Below are 20,094 nucleotides of genomic sequence, written 5' to 3'. Positions count from 1 at the left end.
AACAAGATTCAAATATAATATTTTTTAGTGAGGTTCTATATAAATTCACTAATGAGAACAGTTGTGTTGTTTTAGCTTAATTTTTTTTCTGCCTCACATTGTGCCTGAGAATTCTTTTTTTATTCTTATGGTGTGTGTGTGTGTGTGTGTGTGTGTATGTGTATGTATGTGTGTGTATGCATGCATGTGTTTGTGTGTGTTTAAAGTGTCCTGTTCTGTTTCTATTACCCTAGGGCTTGATTTTCTTTTGTGAGTTTTGAGATTCCGTAGAAAGAAGACTGCTTTCAACATGTAAATGCTTCTGCCACTTTACATTTAGTGAAGCAGGTCGTTTTAGCTTCCTTCCAGCAGTAAGATTCATTATTTTAGTGAGTTTTGACATAGGCTCTGATTGGTTAAAAAACCCATGTTCATCATTTGCAGTTTTACTTTTGTTTTGGTATTAGGAAGAATATAGAACATATTCAGCAGTAAAACCCTAGTCAAGTGATTTAATCTGTAAGAAAAATAAGCCTTACCTTGAAATGCTTTTAAATATGTTTTTTGTTTATTTAGGGGTTGGAGGAGGGAAAGATCACTGTTAATAGAGAGCTTTAACCAATTCTGACAAATCTGTAAACTAAAATGATGGTTCATCATAAGATTATGAAAACTCCTAAAAAGGACATAATGGAAATATTTAAACTTTCTACTTTAGGATAAATGGTATTAAATCATGACCCTCATAGTCATCCTACATAAAGTTATGCTGCGATCACTGATCTTTCCTCAATCTCCTCTGGAAAGTGGTATCAACAACATTGACACATTAAAAAAGGAAAGATAAACCCACTAGCATTTGATGAGTTAATGTGATAATAATTGGCATTGTGCTATTCATTTAGAAGTATTTAGAAAAAGAGTAAAAACCTGCAGAAACCTATCACCTTTATATGAGGCTCCCAAACTGTCTCTAAGCAGACTGGCTGTACCTCAGTGGTCACATGAAGCTCCCTTTGTCATATGACTTTAGGGGCATGAACATATAACTACCCTCTTGAAAACTCTATCTGAATTTAAGTTTTAAATGATACTAATTAAAATGGTACTAATTAAACGTAAATGGTACAATTACTCTCACAAGAATAGGTACAAAATATTTTTGAAGTAATCTGCACTTCTCAAATTTAGGACTATGTTTCTAATTATATTTGTATATTTTCTTGAACATTCTTGTTTTTCCTATCTTCCAAATGATGCGCCACTGGTTCTTTTTTTTTTTTTCAAATCTTTATTTTTGGCTGCGTTGGGTCTTTGTTGTTGCGCGTGGGCTTTCTCTAGTTGCAGCGAGCGGAGGCTACTCTTTGTTGTGGTCCGCAGGCTTCTCATTGCGGTGGCTTCTCTTGTTGCAGACCATGGGCTCTAGGCATGCGGGCTTCAGTAATTGTGGCATGGGGGCTCAGTAGTTGTGGCACATGGGCTTAGTTGCTCCGTGGCATGGGAGATCTTCCCAGACCAGGGCTCAAACCCATGTCCCCTGCATTGGCAGGTGGATTCTTAACCACTGTGCCACCAGGGAAGTCCCATTCCACTGGTTCTTGTTTTGGATTTTCATATTACCATTACTCGTTTTAGTGACTCTAATTCTTATTGAAAAAATAAAAAAGCTACATACCCATTCCTAACAAAAACAATTGGACTTCCCAAAAAACATAAATGGACTCCATAGATCAAGAATCCCAACTTTGACAACCTTTAATAAACTTAGAAAATGATAACCCATTTGTCTTAATATATTTATTCTAATATTTTCTACAATATACATTTTTGAGGCTGCTAAATACTGTGTGTGTGTGTATACACACACACACACACATATATATTTCTGAGATTAAATTTGACCAGCTCCTAAATCGGAGACTTGGAAGATTTGGATATACTTTTCTCTTTTTTTTTTTTTTTTGCGGTATGCGGGCCTCTCACTGCTGTGGCCTCTCCCGTTGTGGAGCAGAGGCTCCGGACGTGCAGACTCAGTGGCCATGGCTCATGGGCCCAGCCGCTCCGCGGCATGTGGGATCCTCCCGGACCGGGGCACAAACCCGTGTCCCCTGCATCGGCAGGCGGACTCTCAACCACTGCGCCACCAGGGAAGCCCCTACTTTTCTCTTTATGTTAGAAAATGAAAGTCCCTTTGCACACCGTGGAAAAATACACAATTCCCAGGCTTTTAAAATACTATATCCCATATAGTAGTATTTATTGATTTATTACAATATAACACAATTTCCACTTCATTGAGTGGACATTTATTACTATCTAGCCTTCAAGTTAATTTCAGTGATATTATTAGGTCAGTTTTAACATTTTGCACAAAATGTGAGCCCATATCCATTATTGGATGTCATTAACGTATCTAAAGGTGTAATCTGGCCATTGAATGTGAAAATAGGTATGCTTTTCATTGCCTGTCAGTGCTATTAAACTACAGTATTTTTCACTTCCATAGTAATTTAACTGTATGTTTTTAACTTGATGTTTCTACTATGATTTTTTTTAATTGAGCTTCATACTATGTCTGCCATCAAATTTCATCCAAAAACCTATCTCTGCCAGACTCAAATGGATACAATTATTTTCCTAGAAAAAATGTGAGCCTGGAATATGTCCACTTTGCTTCCGTTTGAACTAATCTAAGCTTTTATGATTTTAAAGTTCTCCATGGATATTCTTGGGCATGTCAGAGATCTTTTACCTTTGTTCATCAGTATATGTTGCTGTGAGTTGGTTCTGGTTTGTTAAGCACTTTAAAGAAATGGAAAACTTTAAATTCTACAGGGTTAAGAAAGGGAATCTTATAGAAGAAAATGTGCTTTACTGTTATCCATGAATTTAATCTTTATCTTTTAAATATTTATTATTTATACTAAGTGAATTTAACAATATATGTGATCAATAATGAACTTTTTAAGTATAGAAAGATGTGTGGAGAACATGAACTGAACGTTTTATGACTATTTGACCAATGTGAAACTATCCCTGGCTAAAGAAATTTCATTTTCTGGCTCCTAAATCTTGAAATAAAGAATGTTTAACATAAAAACATCTTTATAATTGGCTCTAATATAGGCAGAAGGAGACCGAACACACAATTAATACATAATCTCAATTTAGGAATGATTTCAGAAATTTCTGGAAAAACAAGTGATTTCACAAGAAAAATAATAGTTGTAGAGCATCTTGGTCTGATTTCTCTGAGCTTTATTTGCAAAGGAAAGAAGTTATGAATGACTGTTGAAAGAAGGTAAAGTCCTATCTGATCCAAAAAGACTAAGCTTCCTGAAACACTATTTTTTATAATACAGTCAGGCCACCATTCAGTATGGTGTTAAAATAACAATCTGAACTCTTTTATTTAACTGAATATTCGCAAATAATAGATTTTCCTGTGACCTCACCAAGCTCTACAATGTCAAGGCTACCTCCTTAAGAAAGGAGGCAGACTTAATGCCCAAGCATGCCTTCCAATTATATCTCACTTTGGCTTTCCTGTGTCCAAGGAAATACATTTCTGTCTCTTGTACCCTGCTTTGAGTGGCATTAATTTCTATTGATTGATTATTCCATTTCTAATTATTTCCATAAATGATACAGGGGAAAACATTAAATACATTTTATCTTCTAATTTGTGTCTGTAAGATATTTCGAGTAATCCACCTATTTGTTATTTGTGTTAAAATTTGACAGGTCAATTTACCCAAATAAGGGTAACCTGGATGCCTCAGGATCTGAAAATAATATCAAATGAAAAATGATTTAAGAGTTGGAAAAGGCATTTAATCAAAAATCATGTGACATAAAAACCATGAATTTTTATCATCTGGAATCCTAAATTCCTGCTTCCAGCTCCACTATCTAGAGCCAAACCTGGCTAGTTCAAATCAGACAGGTTTAATTTTTCCCATATTGTGGAAGAGATACTCATATGCCTAAGAAGTTCAGTAAAAGACTGATGCAAAATAAAATCTTACCACATGGTGAGGGACATGAATATATCCTGATAAATTGTGGGAAGAAGGCAGAGGTTAAGCAAACAGTGAAATAGTGACCCCGTCTGCTCATATTACCTATGTAACTTGGAAGAGAATTAAAAGTTATCAAATGCTTTACAGAACATTGTCTTTAATATCCTATTCAAAATCAGTGCTTCAACTTGTCTTGGTAACAGAGTATCTATTCCCATTTCCCAAATCTATGTTATAGAAAGGCAGGGCTCCATGCACTTAAACACAGCTGTACAATAATACTTATTGGTTTACTATTCAGTATTAGCCAGCTGAATAATATTTGGGATTTCTTAGAAGCTCTATTTGGTTTTAGTATATATTACACTAAAGACACAGAGTTAAAATGTTGTATTCTAAAGTCATTTGAAATAATTATCTTTTGTGCATGTGTGTTTAGGTCCCCAATATGATATGTGGTTGGATTAATTTATTTTAGTTAGTTTTCAATTAGAGGAAATTGCTTTTGTAATTAATTTGGTTTTTATTTTTTTAATTGAAATACATTTGACATACATTGTTTAAGATGTACTACATGTTAAATATGTATTGTAATATGACTGACATTGTAGTGATAATTAGTAGCTCTTTCACATCACATAACTATTTCTTTAGTTGGAATAATTAAGATAAGTTTGATGATTATAATACAGTATTGTTGTCTATATTGACTATACTGTGCACTAGATCTCTAGGGCTTATCTACTGCTGGTTGCAAGTTTGTACCTTTCAACAACATCTATCCTATCCCTCCCACCTCCATTCTTAGCCCCATCCCCTGGTAACCACCATTTCACTCTCTGTTTTTACAAGTTTGGCTTTTTTAGATTCCACATATAAGTGATATCATATGGTATTTATCTTTGACTTGTTTCACTTAGCATAACATTCTCAAAGTCTATCCATGTCACACATGGCAGAATATTCTTATTTCTCATGGCTGAATAATATTATACACACACACACACACACACACACACACACACACACACACACACACACACCACATCTTCTTTATTCATTCTTCCATCGATGGACACATAGATAGTTTCTGTATCTTGGCTATTGTGAATACTGCTGCAATAACATGGGAATGCATATATCTCTTCAATGTCATGTTTTTATTTGGGTATTTACCCAGGAGTGGAATTGCTGGATCATATGGTAGATCTATTTAATTTTTGGATAAACCTCCATATTGTTTTCCATAGTGGTTGAACCACTTTATATTCCCACCAACAGTGCAGAAGGGTTTCCTTTTCTCTATATCCTTGCCAACATTTGTTATCTTTTGTCATTTTGATGATAACCATTCTAACAGGTGTGAGGTGATATCTTACTGGGTTTTGATTTGCATTTCCCTGATGATTAGTGATGCTGAGCATACTTTCATGTACCTGTTGGTCATTTGGATGTCTTCTTTGGAAAATGTCTATTTAGTTCTTCAGGGCATTAAAATTTTTTTTGTTGTTATAGAGGTGTATGAGTTCTTTTTATATTTTGGATATTAATTCCTTATTGGATATACAGTTTACAAACATTTTCTTCCATTCTGTATGTTGCCTTTTTATTTTATTGTTTCTTTTGCTGTGCAGAAGTTTTTGGTTTTATATAGTCCCATTTGTTGAATTTTGCTTTTGTTTGTGTTTTTGGTGTCATATCCAAAAACTCATTGCCAAGATCAATTATTTTCTTCTAGGAGTTTTGTGGTATCAGGTGTTATGTTTAAGTTTTTGAAATTTCAAGTTAATTTTTGTGAGTGGTGTAATACAGGGGTCCAATTTCATTTTTCTGCATGTGTTTATCCAGTTTTCCCAGCACCATTTGAGGAAGAGACTATCCATTCCACAATGGGTGTTCTTGGTTCTCTTGTCATATATGAGTTGACTATATATATGGGTGTTTAATTCTGGGTTCTCTGTTCTGTTTATTTGTCTATGTCTATTTTTATGTCAGCATCATACTGTTATAATCACTATAGCTTTATAGTATAGTTTGAAATCAGAAAGTGTGATACCATAATTTGGTTTTTAAATATGTAAAATTATACCATTCCAAAGGCAAAACTATAAAATGATAAATATTTAGAAAAACAAACACCATATTTCTCTTCCTATTCTCTCCAATCTATGCCTTTCACTCTTTAAAAGAAACAATTTGTGTTATAATTGTGGTTATTTCAGTGTTTCCTTTTTCAAATATATATTTGCATATTTTTCTTCATTTCTTTTATAAAATGCAGCTAATATGTGTACATACACATACAAACTCTCTTGCACCTTTTCCTTGTCTTCTTAAGAATATTTGCATGAAGGTATGACTCCATACCAATGTATAAAAATTTTCCCCATTCATTTTTATGGATTCTTTGTATTCAATTGGGCAGGTATAACAAAACTTATTCATTCAAGCCCTTCCATTAATTTGGGGTTGTTTTAAAATTTTAATGTCATAAATAACGCCAAAATGAACATATTTGTGTATAAGTCATTCTTGGAGAAGAGATCAGTATTATCTTTTACAGCTTAAAATTTTTAATGTATTTTAGGTTTGAGAAGAGAAAATAAAATTTATATATTTGAGGTCAGTGTGTACAGACAAAAATGGTTAACAGGCTGATTTTATCTCTTGCAGCCTAGGTTAAGTTGGAGGTCCAATATTTAGGTGGACACTGTGATAATGCTTTTCTTGCGTTAGACTTGTGTCTCCATTGTTACACTGTAGTATTCATATATTGAGTAGAAGTACCCATATAATAGTCATATACTGAGTATAAGTACCATAGAATAACTAGTCCAAAGATAGAAGTTATACAGTGTTCAATTGCCAAAGACACTCCAAAAGTAAGCATTAAATGCCCTAACATAAGAAGAATGAGGTCATGTTGTTGAGTCCAGAAATTCCCTATGCACTAAATCACTTACAAGATTGTATTTAGTGAATTCTTAATTTTATAAAAGGAAGTTTTCAAGAAAAGATGAAGAAACTGTTGCACAAATATATATCTCATTATAAAAAGCAGAATGAGTAGATTCTTAGAATTGAAATTGCTAGGTGAAAGGGTAAATGTATATATTGTTGATATCATCAAAGGAATATAACATTTTTCATTTTATTGTGGAAAAATGCCTATTTTCCCATAGCCTTGTCATTACAGTATATTCTCAAACTTGGATTTTTCCAGTCAGATAGGTAAGTAAATTTAATATTTATATGAGTTTAATATTTTTAAATTCTATATTCAGTTCTAAATATATACTTAATTTACATAATCTCATTTTCTTTATTGATATTACAGATTCTAAGTGTGTGACATAAATTACAAATACTTTTCCTTTGTTTCCTATTTGTGATTTCCTTTTTGATTTTTATTTTTAATGCATGTAAAGTCTGATTTGGTTTGTTTGTTTGCTTTTTAAATGAGTTGTATTTATCAATCACTATTACTATTGCTTTGGAATTTTACAATGGTATTACGCATTCCAAGATTACAAAGGAATTTAACCATTTTTAACATCTGTATTATTTCACTGTTTACTATTTAGATCACTCATCCATCTGGAATTTATCCTTTATACAATACCATACAGGTTCAATTCTATACTCATCTGAATATCTATTAAATAATTTATTTAAAAAGTTAACCTTCTTTCATTGTAATGTGATGCCAAGTTTATCAGCTAGCAAATTTTACTATCTTCTATGTATATTCCTGGTATTTTAAATTTTGATATGTTGCTCTTATATTTGTGCATTAATACCACACACAATTAATTATAGAAGCTATACGTTTAAATAGCTGGAAGAACAACCCCTAATATTGCTTTTCTACTTTTTCTTTGTCTATTTATTTTGCTTACTCATGTTTTCCAAATGAACATCATAATCAAGTTAGCTGGCTCCATGAAAAGCAATTGTTGGAAATTTTATTTTATATGAATTTAATTAAATCTATAAATTAGGTTATGGAAAATAGATAGTTTATGAAGTTACAACTTCCTATTCAAGAGCATAGACATTTCTTTCTGTTTAATAATATATACTCTGTGCGTTCCAGTTTTGCACATTACTGTTTAGGTTTGTACTGAGGCACTTTTCTGTAACTGTTTTTTGTTGTTAACTCAAATTGAATCTTCTCTCTCATTATATCCCATATTTACTGTTTTACTTTTATTGTCACCTTTCTGGTAGTTATTGTGTTGATATTGGTTTTATCCTAATATTCAGTCATATACTCTGTTGATGAATGTAGTTTTATTTCCTTTCTAATTATTTAGATTAGAACTGAATTTTCTTACCTAATTGCATTAGTTAATACCTCGAATGCTGAGTAAAACTGTACTAGTCATAGTGAACATCTTTGTCTTATTCTTTAGTGAGGTAAGGGTTTTGTTTCTGACACTTGAAAAACAAAACAAGTATTTTCCTTTTCTCTTGACAAAAATAGTAATTACATTTTTATTGACAGATGTTGGAAGGAGCAAAGAAAAAGGCTTTATTAAAGAAACCAGTGAGCTTTACCCAAGGAATTTTATTATATACAGGAATTTATCTCTCCCTATCAGAATCCATTTCAAATGGCAGAACAAATATAAAAATATTAAATCTGCAATAGTTCTAGAATTAAAAATCAGAACCCATTTGTTCTTGCTTTTAGCAGTACTTCATTTCTGTTAAGTTCTACAGCAAATTGGATCAGAAGGTGTTCAAATCCAAAGACCTATAAAATCTACCACCCAACACCAATAAGAATAAGTCCATCAAAAAAAATACTCTTAGTATAATTCCTCATTATTAGCAAAATATATGTGGGAGAGTTGAGAGCTGGGCGATGGAATGAGCCTTGGATTTTCATTCCCAAACAATTGACTAAAGAACAATGAAACCACTCTGATATAATGAATGTGAGAGTAGGATTAAAAAGTAGCTCCCCCTCTTTAAACAAAAGGGAGAGAGAATTCAATGGAAGAACCTGTTCAAATGTGAGTCCTCTCAACTCTCATGTAGAATCATGGAGCAAAGACATTTTATTTCTTATCAGAATTGTCTCCATACTCAGGAAAACATCCCTCTTTTAACTAAGGAAACTAACTAGAGTGATATCCCTCTAGATATCTGTGCTGATCAAGCAAAGGTCTGGATTACAATAAGAAAAACATATATCTGAGGTAGCATAACTATCAAAGAAACAAAGTATCATACTTAAAGACATGAGCAATACTCAAAATATCTTTTAGAGAAAAGAATTTTTGAAAAGTACATACAGTATTATTATCTATATTGTATTATAAACAGAAAAGCAAAAATAGATGAATAAGCATTTATTTTGGAAAGAGGCAAGTAGAGGTTTCAGATGATAAAGCCAAATGTTTTTTGATGTGGACCATTTTTAAAGTCTTTTATTGAATTTGTTACAGCATTGTTTCTGTTTTATGGTTTTTTGGTTTGTTTGTTTTTGGCCACGAGGCATGTGGTATCTTAGCTCCCTGACAGGGGATTGAACGCACACCCCCTGCATTGGAAGGCAAAGTCTTAATCACTGGACTGCCAGGGAAGTCCTAATAAAGACAAAAATGAAAACAAAAAATCTACATGTAGTGTGAATAACAGAATGCACAATCCAGAAAAAGAATTAGAAAGCCAGAAGGTAGTCAAGACTTATTTCTCTAACATACCACAGAAACAAATAAACACACAATATAGGATAAATAATTATGGTAGAAAATAAATTCAGAGTTCTTCATATATGCTTGGTAGGAAATACAGCAAAATATATCAGACATAGAGGAAAGTAATATTTAATGTAATAGAATGTCAAAAAACATTCATTTTTGTTTGAACTTTTTACAACAATCAAGTGGTCAAATGTTCCAGTAAAAATTTTACAATGTAAGCTTATACCCCTGTGGTACTTGAATGGTATGAAAAGTAGATTATGCTGCTCCTGACACTATAGATATAATCCTTCTAGAAAAGGAACATTAGCCTCTCAAACTCCTACATTACAAAGGGCTTAACAAAAGAGTTTGTTATATATGGGATACTGCTTAAAAATAATTTTTAAAATGAATAAATTCTAAAGATTTTTTAAATCTTAGAAATAATATCTCAATAAATTTCCATGTATGTTGTAGTTCACACTACTTTTGATGTTTCATTTTTTGTTGTTATTTATCACTATATGAAACATGCCCTCATCCTTTAGCACAGCCTAAGGCTTTCTCTGGAAAAAAAGTGTTACAAGCAGCTTCTTCACAAACAGGAAAAATACTGCAAATTTGTGATTGATATTCTTAAAAAGGTTATGTATTAGTTAGTGTGCTATATAGTACTAAAAATGTACCTTTAGGGCTTCCCTGGTGGCGCAGTGGTTGAGAGTCCACCTGCTGATGCAGGGGACACGGGTTCGTGCCCAGGTCCAGGAAGATCCCACATGCCGCGGAGCAGCAGGGCCCGTGAGCCATGGATGCTGAGCCAGCGCATCCGGAGCCTGTGCTCCACAACGGGAGAGGCCACAGCAGTGAGAGGCCTGCTTACCGCAAAAAAATAAATAAATTTAAAAAAATAGTACCTTTATTACTAAATTAAGATGATTATTCTGTCAGTAATATTTATTGGGCCCAGAATTTTGAAGTTTTTGGTTAGCTATGATTCATAAAGATAATTTAGGAATATATGAATTGTAAAAAAAAATCATTTGATCTTTCCTAATTCTGAAACCATAATATTTTAGACATCTTTAAAGCATGATAAGGAAATAATTTATAACTAGCTGTAAAAAGAATCATACATGACAACTACTTCTCTTAAACAGCCACATCACTAGTAATAAAAATACAATATATCCTACATTTAATAAGTATGTACTGAAGCTACTACTCTTAGCTTATTTATTGCTTTTATTATTTGACAAACATATCCATTACTATCACTTAAGATCATTTATCATTTTAATAGAGAAAAATGTGCCAGTCTACCCAATTTCTAAGGAACTAGAAATCATGAAGTGTGATATAAATACATTGATTATCATCAAAAACAGTAACAAGTTGTTCACCATCTAAATTATACTTTTTTCTTAATTTGTACAAATAATTTTATAATTTTTGCATTCTTCTTTTCCCGAGACTAAATAACTTTTATTATCATTGTATCGTTACATGATGAAGCAAAAAAAAAAAAGGGGAGGTAGGTCAATGTAACTCATTTTTTCTCGTTTTAAAGGCAGGATTATTGTGATTTAATATACCTAAAGTAAATTTCATCCTTTAAAGATGTACATTTCTATGAACATGTAGATACTTTTCTCTTACTAATGTTTCAGATATATCACAAAATCTTAAAAGGCCCAAAAGACAAAACTACCTCAATTTCCTACCCTCAATCCCCACAGCACATGCTCATATTTTTTCTTTATTACTTATTGAACAGGAGGGGACGTCTGTCTTCTCACCAAACACTTTCCTGTCTTCCCCTCCACTTCCACTCCCTGGCTCTGGATCCCATTGTACCTGACATCTCAACAAAGTTATGCCATTATTTTTTCTTTCTTTTCTTTGGTATTGCTACCTTTTCCTTCTCTACCATTTCCATTAGCATGTATACAGGCATACCTTGTTTTCTTGTGCTTCGCTTTATTGCCCTTTGCAGATATTGCATGTTTTACAAATTGAAGGTTTGTGGCAAGCCTCCATCAAGCAAGTCTATTGGCACCATTTTTCAACAGTATTTGCTCACTTTGAGACTCTGCATCACATTTTGGTAATTCTTGCATATTTCAAAATGTTTTATTATTTGTTATGGTGATCTGCGAATAGTGATCTTTGACGTTACTATTGTAATTGTTTTGAGGTGCCACAAACCACACCTATATGACAGCAAATTTAATCAATAAATGTGTGTGTTCTGACTGCTCCACCGATGGGCCATTCTCCATCTCTCCCTCTCCTTGGGCCTCCCTATTCTTGAGACACAACAATACTGAAATTAGGTCAGTAAATAACCCTTCAATGACCTCTAGGTTTTCAAGTGAAAGGAAGAGTTACATGTCTCTTACTTTAAATCAAACTCTAGAAATGATGCAGCTGGGTGAGGAAGGCACGTTAAAAGCAGATAGACTGAAAACTAGGCCTCTTGCACTGCCAGTTAATCAACTTGTGAATGCAAAGGGAAAGTTCTTGGAAGAAACTACCAATGCTACTCCAGTGAACACAAGAAAGCAAAGCAGCCTTATTGTTGATATGGAAAAAGTTTTAGTAGTCTGCATCAAAAAATCAAACCAGTCACAACATTCCCTTAAGCTAAAGACTAATCCAGAGGAAGGCCCTAAATCTCTTCAGAGGAAGGCCCTAAATCTCTTCAATTCCATGAAGGTTGAGAGAGGTGAGGAAGCTGCAGAAGGAAAGTTTGAAGCTAGCAGAGACTGGTTCATGAGGCTTAAGGAAATAAGTTGTCTCCATTAATGTTAAGTGCATGCAAGATGAAACAGCAAAGTGCTGATTTAGAAGCTGCAGCAAGTTATCAAGAAGATCTAGCTGAGGTCCTTAATGAAGGTGGCTACCCTAAACAACAGATTTTCAATGTAGACAAAACAACCTTATACTGGAAGAAGATGCCATCTAGGGCTTTCATAGCTAAAGAAGAGAAGTCAATGCCTGGTTTCAAAGAACAGGCTGACTATCTAGCTAGGGTCTAAGGCAGCTGGTGACTTGAAGTTAAAGCCAATAATTTACCATTCTGAAAATCCTAGGGTCCTTAAGAATTATGCTCAATCTACTCTGCCTGTGCTCTATAAATAGAATACCAAAGCTTGGATGACAGCACATCTGTTTATAGCATGGTTTGCTGAATATTTTAAGCCCACCTTTGAAGCCTATTGCTCAGAAAAAGATTCTTTTCAAAATACTACTGTTCATTGACAAAGCATCTGGTCACCGAAGAGCTCTGATGGAGATAGACAATGAGATTCGTGTTGATTTCATGCCTGCTAACACAACATCTATTCTGTAGCCAATGGATTAAAGAGAAGTTTTGACTTTCAAGTCTTATTTAAGAAATACACTTCATAAAGCTATAGCTGACATAGATAGTGATTCCTTTTATGGACCTGGGCAAAATAAATTGAAAACCTTCTGGAAAAAATTCACCACATTCTAGATGCCATTAAGAACATTTGTGATTTATGAGAAAAGGTCAAAATATCAACATGGGTTTGAAAGAAGTTGATCCCAACCCTAATGGGTGACTTTGAAAGTAGCAGGAGAACTGGAATTAGAAGTGGAGCCTGAAGATGTGACTGAATTGCTGTAATCTCAGGATAAATCTTTAACAGATAAGGAGTTGCTTCTTATGGATGAGCAATGATAGTGTTTTCTTGAGGTGGAATCTCCTCCTGGTAAAGATGCTCTGAAGATTGTTCAAATGACAACAAAGGATTTAGAATATTAGATAAATTTAGTTGATAAAGCAGTGGCAGGGTTTGAGAGGATTGACTCCAGTTTTGAAAGAAGTCTACTGTCGGTAAAATGCTGTCAAACAGCATTGCATGTTATTGAGAAATTGTTCATGAAAGGAAGAGTCAGTTGATATGGGAAACTTCATTGGTGTCTTATTTTAAGGAATGCCACAGCCATCCCAACCTTCAACAACCACCACCCTGGTCAGTTGGTAGCCAACAACATCAAGGCAAGACCCTCCACTAGCAAAAAGATTACAACTTGTTGAAGGCTCAGATTATGTTTAGCATTTCTTAGCAATAAAGTATTTTTCAATTAAGGTATGTACATTGTCTTTTTAGACATAATGCTACTGCAATTTAACAGATTATAGTGTAAAAATAACTTTTATATGAACTGGGAATTTTTTAAAATTTGGGACTCACTTTATTGTGGTATTTTCTTTATTGCAGTGGTCTGAAACCAAACCACAATACCTCCTAGGTATGCCTGTACATGTTCCATTCTCTTTGATCTAAAGACAAGCAATCACAAACTCTAAACCGCAGAACCACATATACCTCTTTAGCTCAAATCTAACTTGCTGAAAGCATTGTTTCCATTTAGGGTTCTGACTGCCGACTGCCTAACCTCCCATTTAGTAGTTCCACCCTCCTCTCCATTTTTCCCCGTCTCTCCAATTAAAATATCTACATCCCTTCCTTCAAATAATTGCTCCCTCTTTCAATCCTTTCTTCCCTTGACTTATATAGCACTAGAGTCTCTCACTTCTCCTACAAATGTTTTGTCTGAACTTTCTATCTGATAGATTTCTTCTCCATGATCTTATTTTGTAAATTGAGATTCTCATCTCACCAAAAATAGTTCAATGTTGACAGAATGCCCAGATATTATGTACAGCATCTGGCAGAGTATAGATGAGAAATATTTGTTGAAAGAGTAAAAGAAAAAATAAGGCAGGCAGGCAGGCAGACAGGTGAAGGAGAGGAAGAATTAATGAAGCTAATTTCCTAATTTTCCCATCAAAAGATAAAAGTTTATTTCCTTTTAAGTAAAAGTAAGTCTCTTTTTCTATTAATTACTCTGACTGAATGTGCATATTGTCATTGCATTGAACCAAGCACTAGTTAGGACACAAGATTTTGTTTCCTAACATTGACAAATGGAAAATTTTAACTATTAGTGGCATATTTACTAAAGTCAGACATACAGAGTTCACAAATTGTATATTTTCACAAGGAAGGACACCCATCTAGCTATCAATAGATGGAGAAATTGGTCATAACTAGCATACCAGATTCTTCTCATATGAACCCTCCTGTGAACTAAACCTCATTCTCTTTAAAATAATTACTCCTACCAACAAAAAATCCTTTAAATTTATATAAGTGTACTCATGCCTTATGTGTTCTTTTTTCTCTAGCTTCTTTGGTCAACATTTAATTGGCTATGGTGGTGAGATAGATCTATATTACCGTGTTTTGATAATTTGGCTTATGAATTGGCAGTTACCTAAGTGAAAAAGTGGTGCAGAGTATCAGACTCACAATGATGCATTTCCTTCTTTCAGGACTTAGTCCATCAAATCTACTCTAGCTTTGTATCTCTCTGATGCCCACAAATAATATTCTTTTAATTTAACAAACTTACCTATTTTTTTTTCCAGCAGTTGAATTAATCTGTTACAAGCTATTCCAGTATTGTAAAAAGCAGAAAATACCTAAATCCATTCTTACCTCCACAATTTTGCTATGTATCTTCCTCCCTGAAATGTTTCTTATGCAAGTCTTCAAATGCTTTCTGAAGTGACATCATTCAGTATGAGTAAAGGAAAGGCTGGTGTCAGATTTAATATAAAAGACATTCTTAGAAATAATACAGTGATGTATTCTTGCCCTTTGAGAAAGAAAAGCACAGCTCATACCAAAGAGGATTCAAACTTGCAGTAGGTTTAAGTCTAGAAAACACAATATGTCAGAGGCAGCTTGCCCAGTGAAATGTTGTGAGTTTTATCATTGTCATAAATATTTCTAAGAAACACTGAAGGATTTGAACCAAAAAGGATAAGCTCTCTATTTATAATAGTAATATGATAAAGTTAAAGAGGATATTGTATTGAAAACCTGGCTTTGCTCCAGTCATTAGAAAAAGAAGTTGCAGACAGAAATACAGAATGACTGAGAGAACCCCCACGAATATTATTGTTTTCTTTTTACTTTTATTGAGCATGCCACTCACTCTTATAAGGATATTACTTGTATTAACACCTTTGCATGCATTAACCTTCTACAGTAGTTGTCCCCATTTTGCAGATAGAAAAAAATGGCACAGAGACAGACAAAGTCAGAGCTGGGGTTAAAACCAATCTCAGGGATTGTAACAGCTCTGACATACTAAAGCTGGCATTGCATTGAGACAAAACTCAACCAGTAAACTGACCCTTTGAGAGAAGATCTAACAAATGAAGTAATGAAACTAGAAAAGTAATGACCCAGTGGGGCCATAACACCAACATACACACACCTCCAGTAATATCAATCCTAAGGGAGAATTCAGGAAGCATGAAGATTATCTACCTTGTCATCAAGTGGAAAAGGGGTTCCACTTATTTGCTGAATTTAATGAATATCTTTATTTACTAGCTCTTCAGTGCCAAGTTTTAGACTACTAAATTCAGTTGAAACATTTCAAAGGCTAGAAGGAAATAAAATAATATTTCTTAGTTTATGTTGCATTAAACTCCCTTCCCCAACAGTTATCAACTTGCAAGTCAAGTTCAAAGTAATTCTTTCTCAAAATGTCTCCCCTCCTTGCATTGGCCTCCATGGAACTCGCTCTATAAAAATCTATGTCTACACATTTTTTTGTTTCCATTTTAATGTTAATTCCAATCTTATAAAATAATATTCAAATAAATAAAAGGTATGGCTGGTAACTTTCAGGCATATACTAACTATGAGATTTTAAAAATTATTGGCATTTATATGCCTATAAAAAGAAAAGGAAGAAAAATTAGAGTTAGCAATTACAGTTCCTTTCACCTCATAGATTTTAGATAACTACTCCTCTACAATTCCCCTCATTTCTATAAATTTCCATGTTTTTCATCTTCTTGGGAATTCACCCAGACCATTTATATATTGTTATTACTATAAACATATATAAATGTATATAAATATTAATAAAGAGTAACTTAATGAACTCATATATAAATAATGTTAATTAAAATACATAGTAGGCTTCTATTAATTTATAAACTTTATATGAATAATATATTGTTGATATCCTTCTGGAACATGGGTTTTTTTCGGTATTTTAATGTCAAGATGTGTATGTTTTATTTTTTTAAAGGAATCTCATTATCTTTATTTTTTTAATTTTTATTTATATTGGAGTATCATTGATTAACAATGTGGTGTTAGTTTCAGGTGTACAGCAAAGTGACTCAGTTATACATATACATGTATAAGTACTTATTCAAATTCCTTTCCCATTTAGGTTATTATGGAATATTGAACAGAGTTCCCTGTGCTATACAGTAGGTCCTTGTTAGGTATGTATTTTAAATACAGCAGTGTGTACGTGTCAATCTCAAACTCCCTATCTATCCCTCCCCCCACCCCTCCCTCCCCAGTAACCAAAAGTTCATGCTCTAAGTCTGTCAGTCTGTTTGTTTTGTAAATAAGTTCATTTGTATCATTATTTTAAGATTCCACATATAAGCGATATCATATTATATTTGACTTTGACTTACTTCATTTAGTATGATAATCTACAGGTCCATCTATATTGCTGCAAATGGCATTATTTCATTCATTTTTTATGGCTGGGTAATATACCATTGTATATATGTACCACTTCATCTTTATCCATTCCTCTTTTGGTGGACATTTAGGTTGCTTCCATGTCTTGGATATTGTGGACAGTGCTGCCATGAACATTGGGTGCATGTATAATTTCGAACGATGTTTTTCTCCAGACATATGCCCAGGAGTGGGATTGCTGGATCATATGGTAGCTCCATTTTTAGTTTCTTAAGGAACCTCCATACTGTTCTCCATAGTGGCTGTACCAATTTACATTCCCACCAACAGTGTAGAAAGTTCCCTTTTCTTCACACCCTCTCCAGCATTTATTGTTTGCAGATTTTTTGATGATGGCCTTTCTGACTGGTGTGAGGTGATATCTCACTGTAGTTTGCTTTGCCTTTTTCTAATACTTAGCAATGTTGAGCAAATTTCATGTGACTCTTGGCCATCTGCATGTCTTCTTTGCAGAAATGTCAGTTTAGGTCTTCTGCCCATTTTTTGATTGGGTTGTTTGCTTTTTGATATTGAGCCACACGAGCTGCTTGTAAATTCTGGAGATTAATCCCTTGTTGGTCACATTGTTTGCAAATATTTTCTCCCATTCTATGGGTTGTCTGTTCATTTTGTTTATGGTTTCCATTGATGTGCAAAAGCTTTTGAGTCTAATTAGGCCCCATTTGTTTATTTTTGTTTTTATTTCCATTACTCTAGGAGATAAGGAAAAATATTACTGAAATTTATGTCGCAAAGCATTCTGCCTATGTTTTCCCCTAAGAGTTATATAGTATCTGGTCCTACATTTAGGTCTTTTATCCATGTTGTTTTTTTTTTTAATTTACATGAAGCTGTCCAGTTTTCCCAGCACCATTTATTGAAGAGACTGTCTTTTCTCCATTGTATAGTCTTGCCTTCTTTGTCATAGATTAGGTGATGATAGGTGTGTGGCTTTATCTCTGGACTTTCTATCCTGTTCCATTGATCTATATTTCTGTTTTTGTGCCACTACCATACTGTTTTGATGACTGTGGCTTTGTAGTATAGTTAGAAATCAGGGAGCCTGATTGCTCCATCTCTGTTTCTCTTTCTCAAGATTGCTTGGGTTATTCAGGATCTTTTGTGTCTCCATACAGATTTTAAGACTTTTTTGTTCTAGCTCTGTGAAAAGTGCCATTGGTAATTTGATAGGGATTACATTGAATCTGCAGATTGCCTTGGGTAATATAGTCATTTTGATAATATTCTTCCAATCCAAGAACATGGAATATCTTTCCATCCGTTTGTGTCACCTTTGATTTCTTTCATCAGTGTCTTATAGTTTTTGGACTACAGGTCTTTTGTCTTCTTAGGTAGGTTTATTCCTAGGTATTTTATTCTTTTTGAGGTGATGGTAAATGGGATTGTTTCTTTAATTTCTCTTTTCAATCTTTCATTGTTAGTATGTAGAAATGCAACAGACTTCTGGGTATCCTGCAACTTTACTGAGTCATTGATAAGCTCTAGTAGTTTTCTGGTAGCATCTTTACAATTTTCTATGTATAGTATCATGTCATCTGCAAACAGTGATAGTTTTACTTCTTCTTTTATAATTTGGGTCCATTTATTTGCTTTTTCTTTTCTGATTGCTGTGGCTAGGACTTCCAAAACTATGTTGCATAAAAGTGGCAGGAGTGGACATCCTTGCCTTGTTCCTGATCTTAGAGGAAATGATACACACTTGCCTATGTATTTATATGTGTATGTACATATATTTACATATAGGTGTGTATGTGTGTGTATACATTGTATATATGTATGTGTATGTATCCTATATGTGTATGTATATATACGATGAATTTATAGATGCAGTACATATATGTTTTTATTCTACATGCTTTTATATGTAGGTGTATATGTGTGTCTATATGTATGTACATGTATGTATTGCATATATTATATGTGTATGTATGTATACTGTATATATACACACCTAAATATCTTTGTATGTGTGTATATATGTATGATATAGATGTACCTAGGTGTGTATATTGCATATGTTATATGTATGTGAACATACTTTATATATATACAAACTATACATTTCATATGTGTGTATGTATAGTGTATATGTATGTGTCTATTGTAAATATGTGTATATGTGTGTAGACATACTGTATATATACAAACTATGCATTATATATATGTGTGTATATATGTATTTGCGTATTGCATATACTATATGTGTATATGCCTGTATGCGTACTGCATATATACACAGCTGTATATTTTTGTATGCGTGTACATATGTACATGTGTGTGTATATACACACACACCCTATGGATTCTGTTTGTCTGGAGAACCCTCAATGATACGGACACTTATGACAATTGAGCACCTGCTCTTTGCCAGCCAGGGAGCCAAACGCTTGTCCTTTCTGTGTCTCCCTTAAGTGTCACAAGTCCCGGGAGGGAAGGTGATGCCGCTCCTACCAGTTCAGGTGCCTCAGGGTCACAGAGGTGCACAGGGCAGGGGGCTGGAGTCTGGTGGAGCCCAGGTGGAGTTCTAGCAGCAGTACAGCCTAGCAGTCCCACTTCCTCGGGTGCCTCTCACAAAGACGCCGAGGGAGAGACGGGGTCTGAAGGAGGGGATGAGGAAGCTTCCGTGGGTCTGCAAGCCCAGACCAAGGCTGACTCGTCAAGGGTGTTAGAGGTCAGGACTCTGGTTACCCTGGGGATGGGGTTACACAGAGCCATTCCCATTCTGAAAAAGTATCCATTCTGCTCTTGTTTGTATGTTTACCCCCCTCCCCCAAA

The sequence above is a fragment of the Orcinus orca genome, chromosome 11, assembly GCF_937001465.1.
Source record: "Orcinus orca chromosome 11, mOrcOrc1.1, whole genome shotgun sequence".
Classification (NCBI taxonomy): domain Eukaryota; kingdom Metazoa; phylum Chordata; class Mammalia; order Artiodactyla; family Delphinidae; genus Orcinus; species Orcinus orca.
This window is presented reverse-complemented; position numbering follows the sequence as displayed.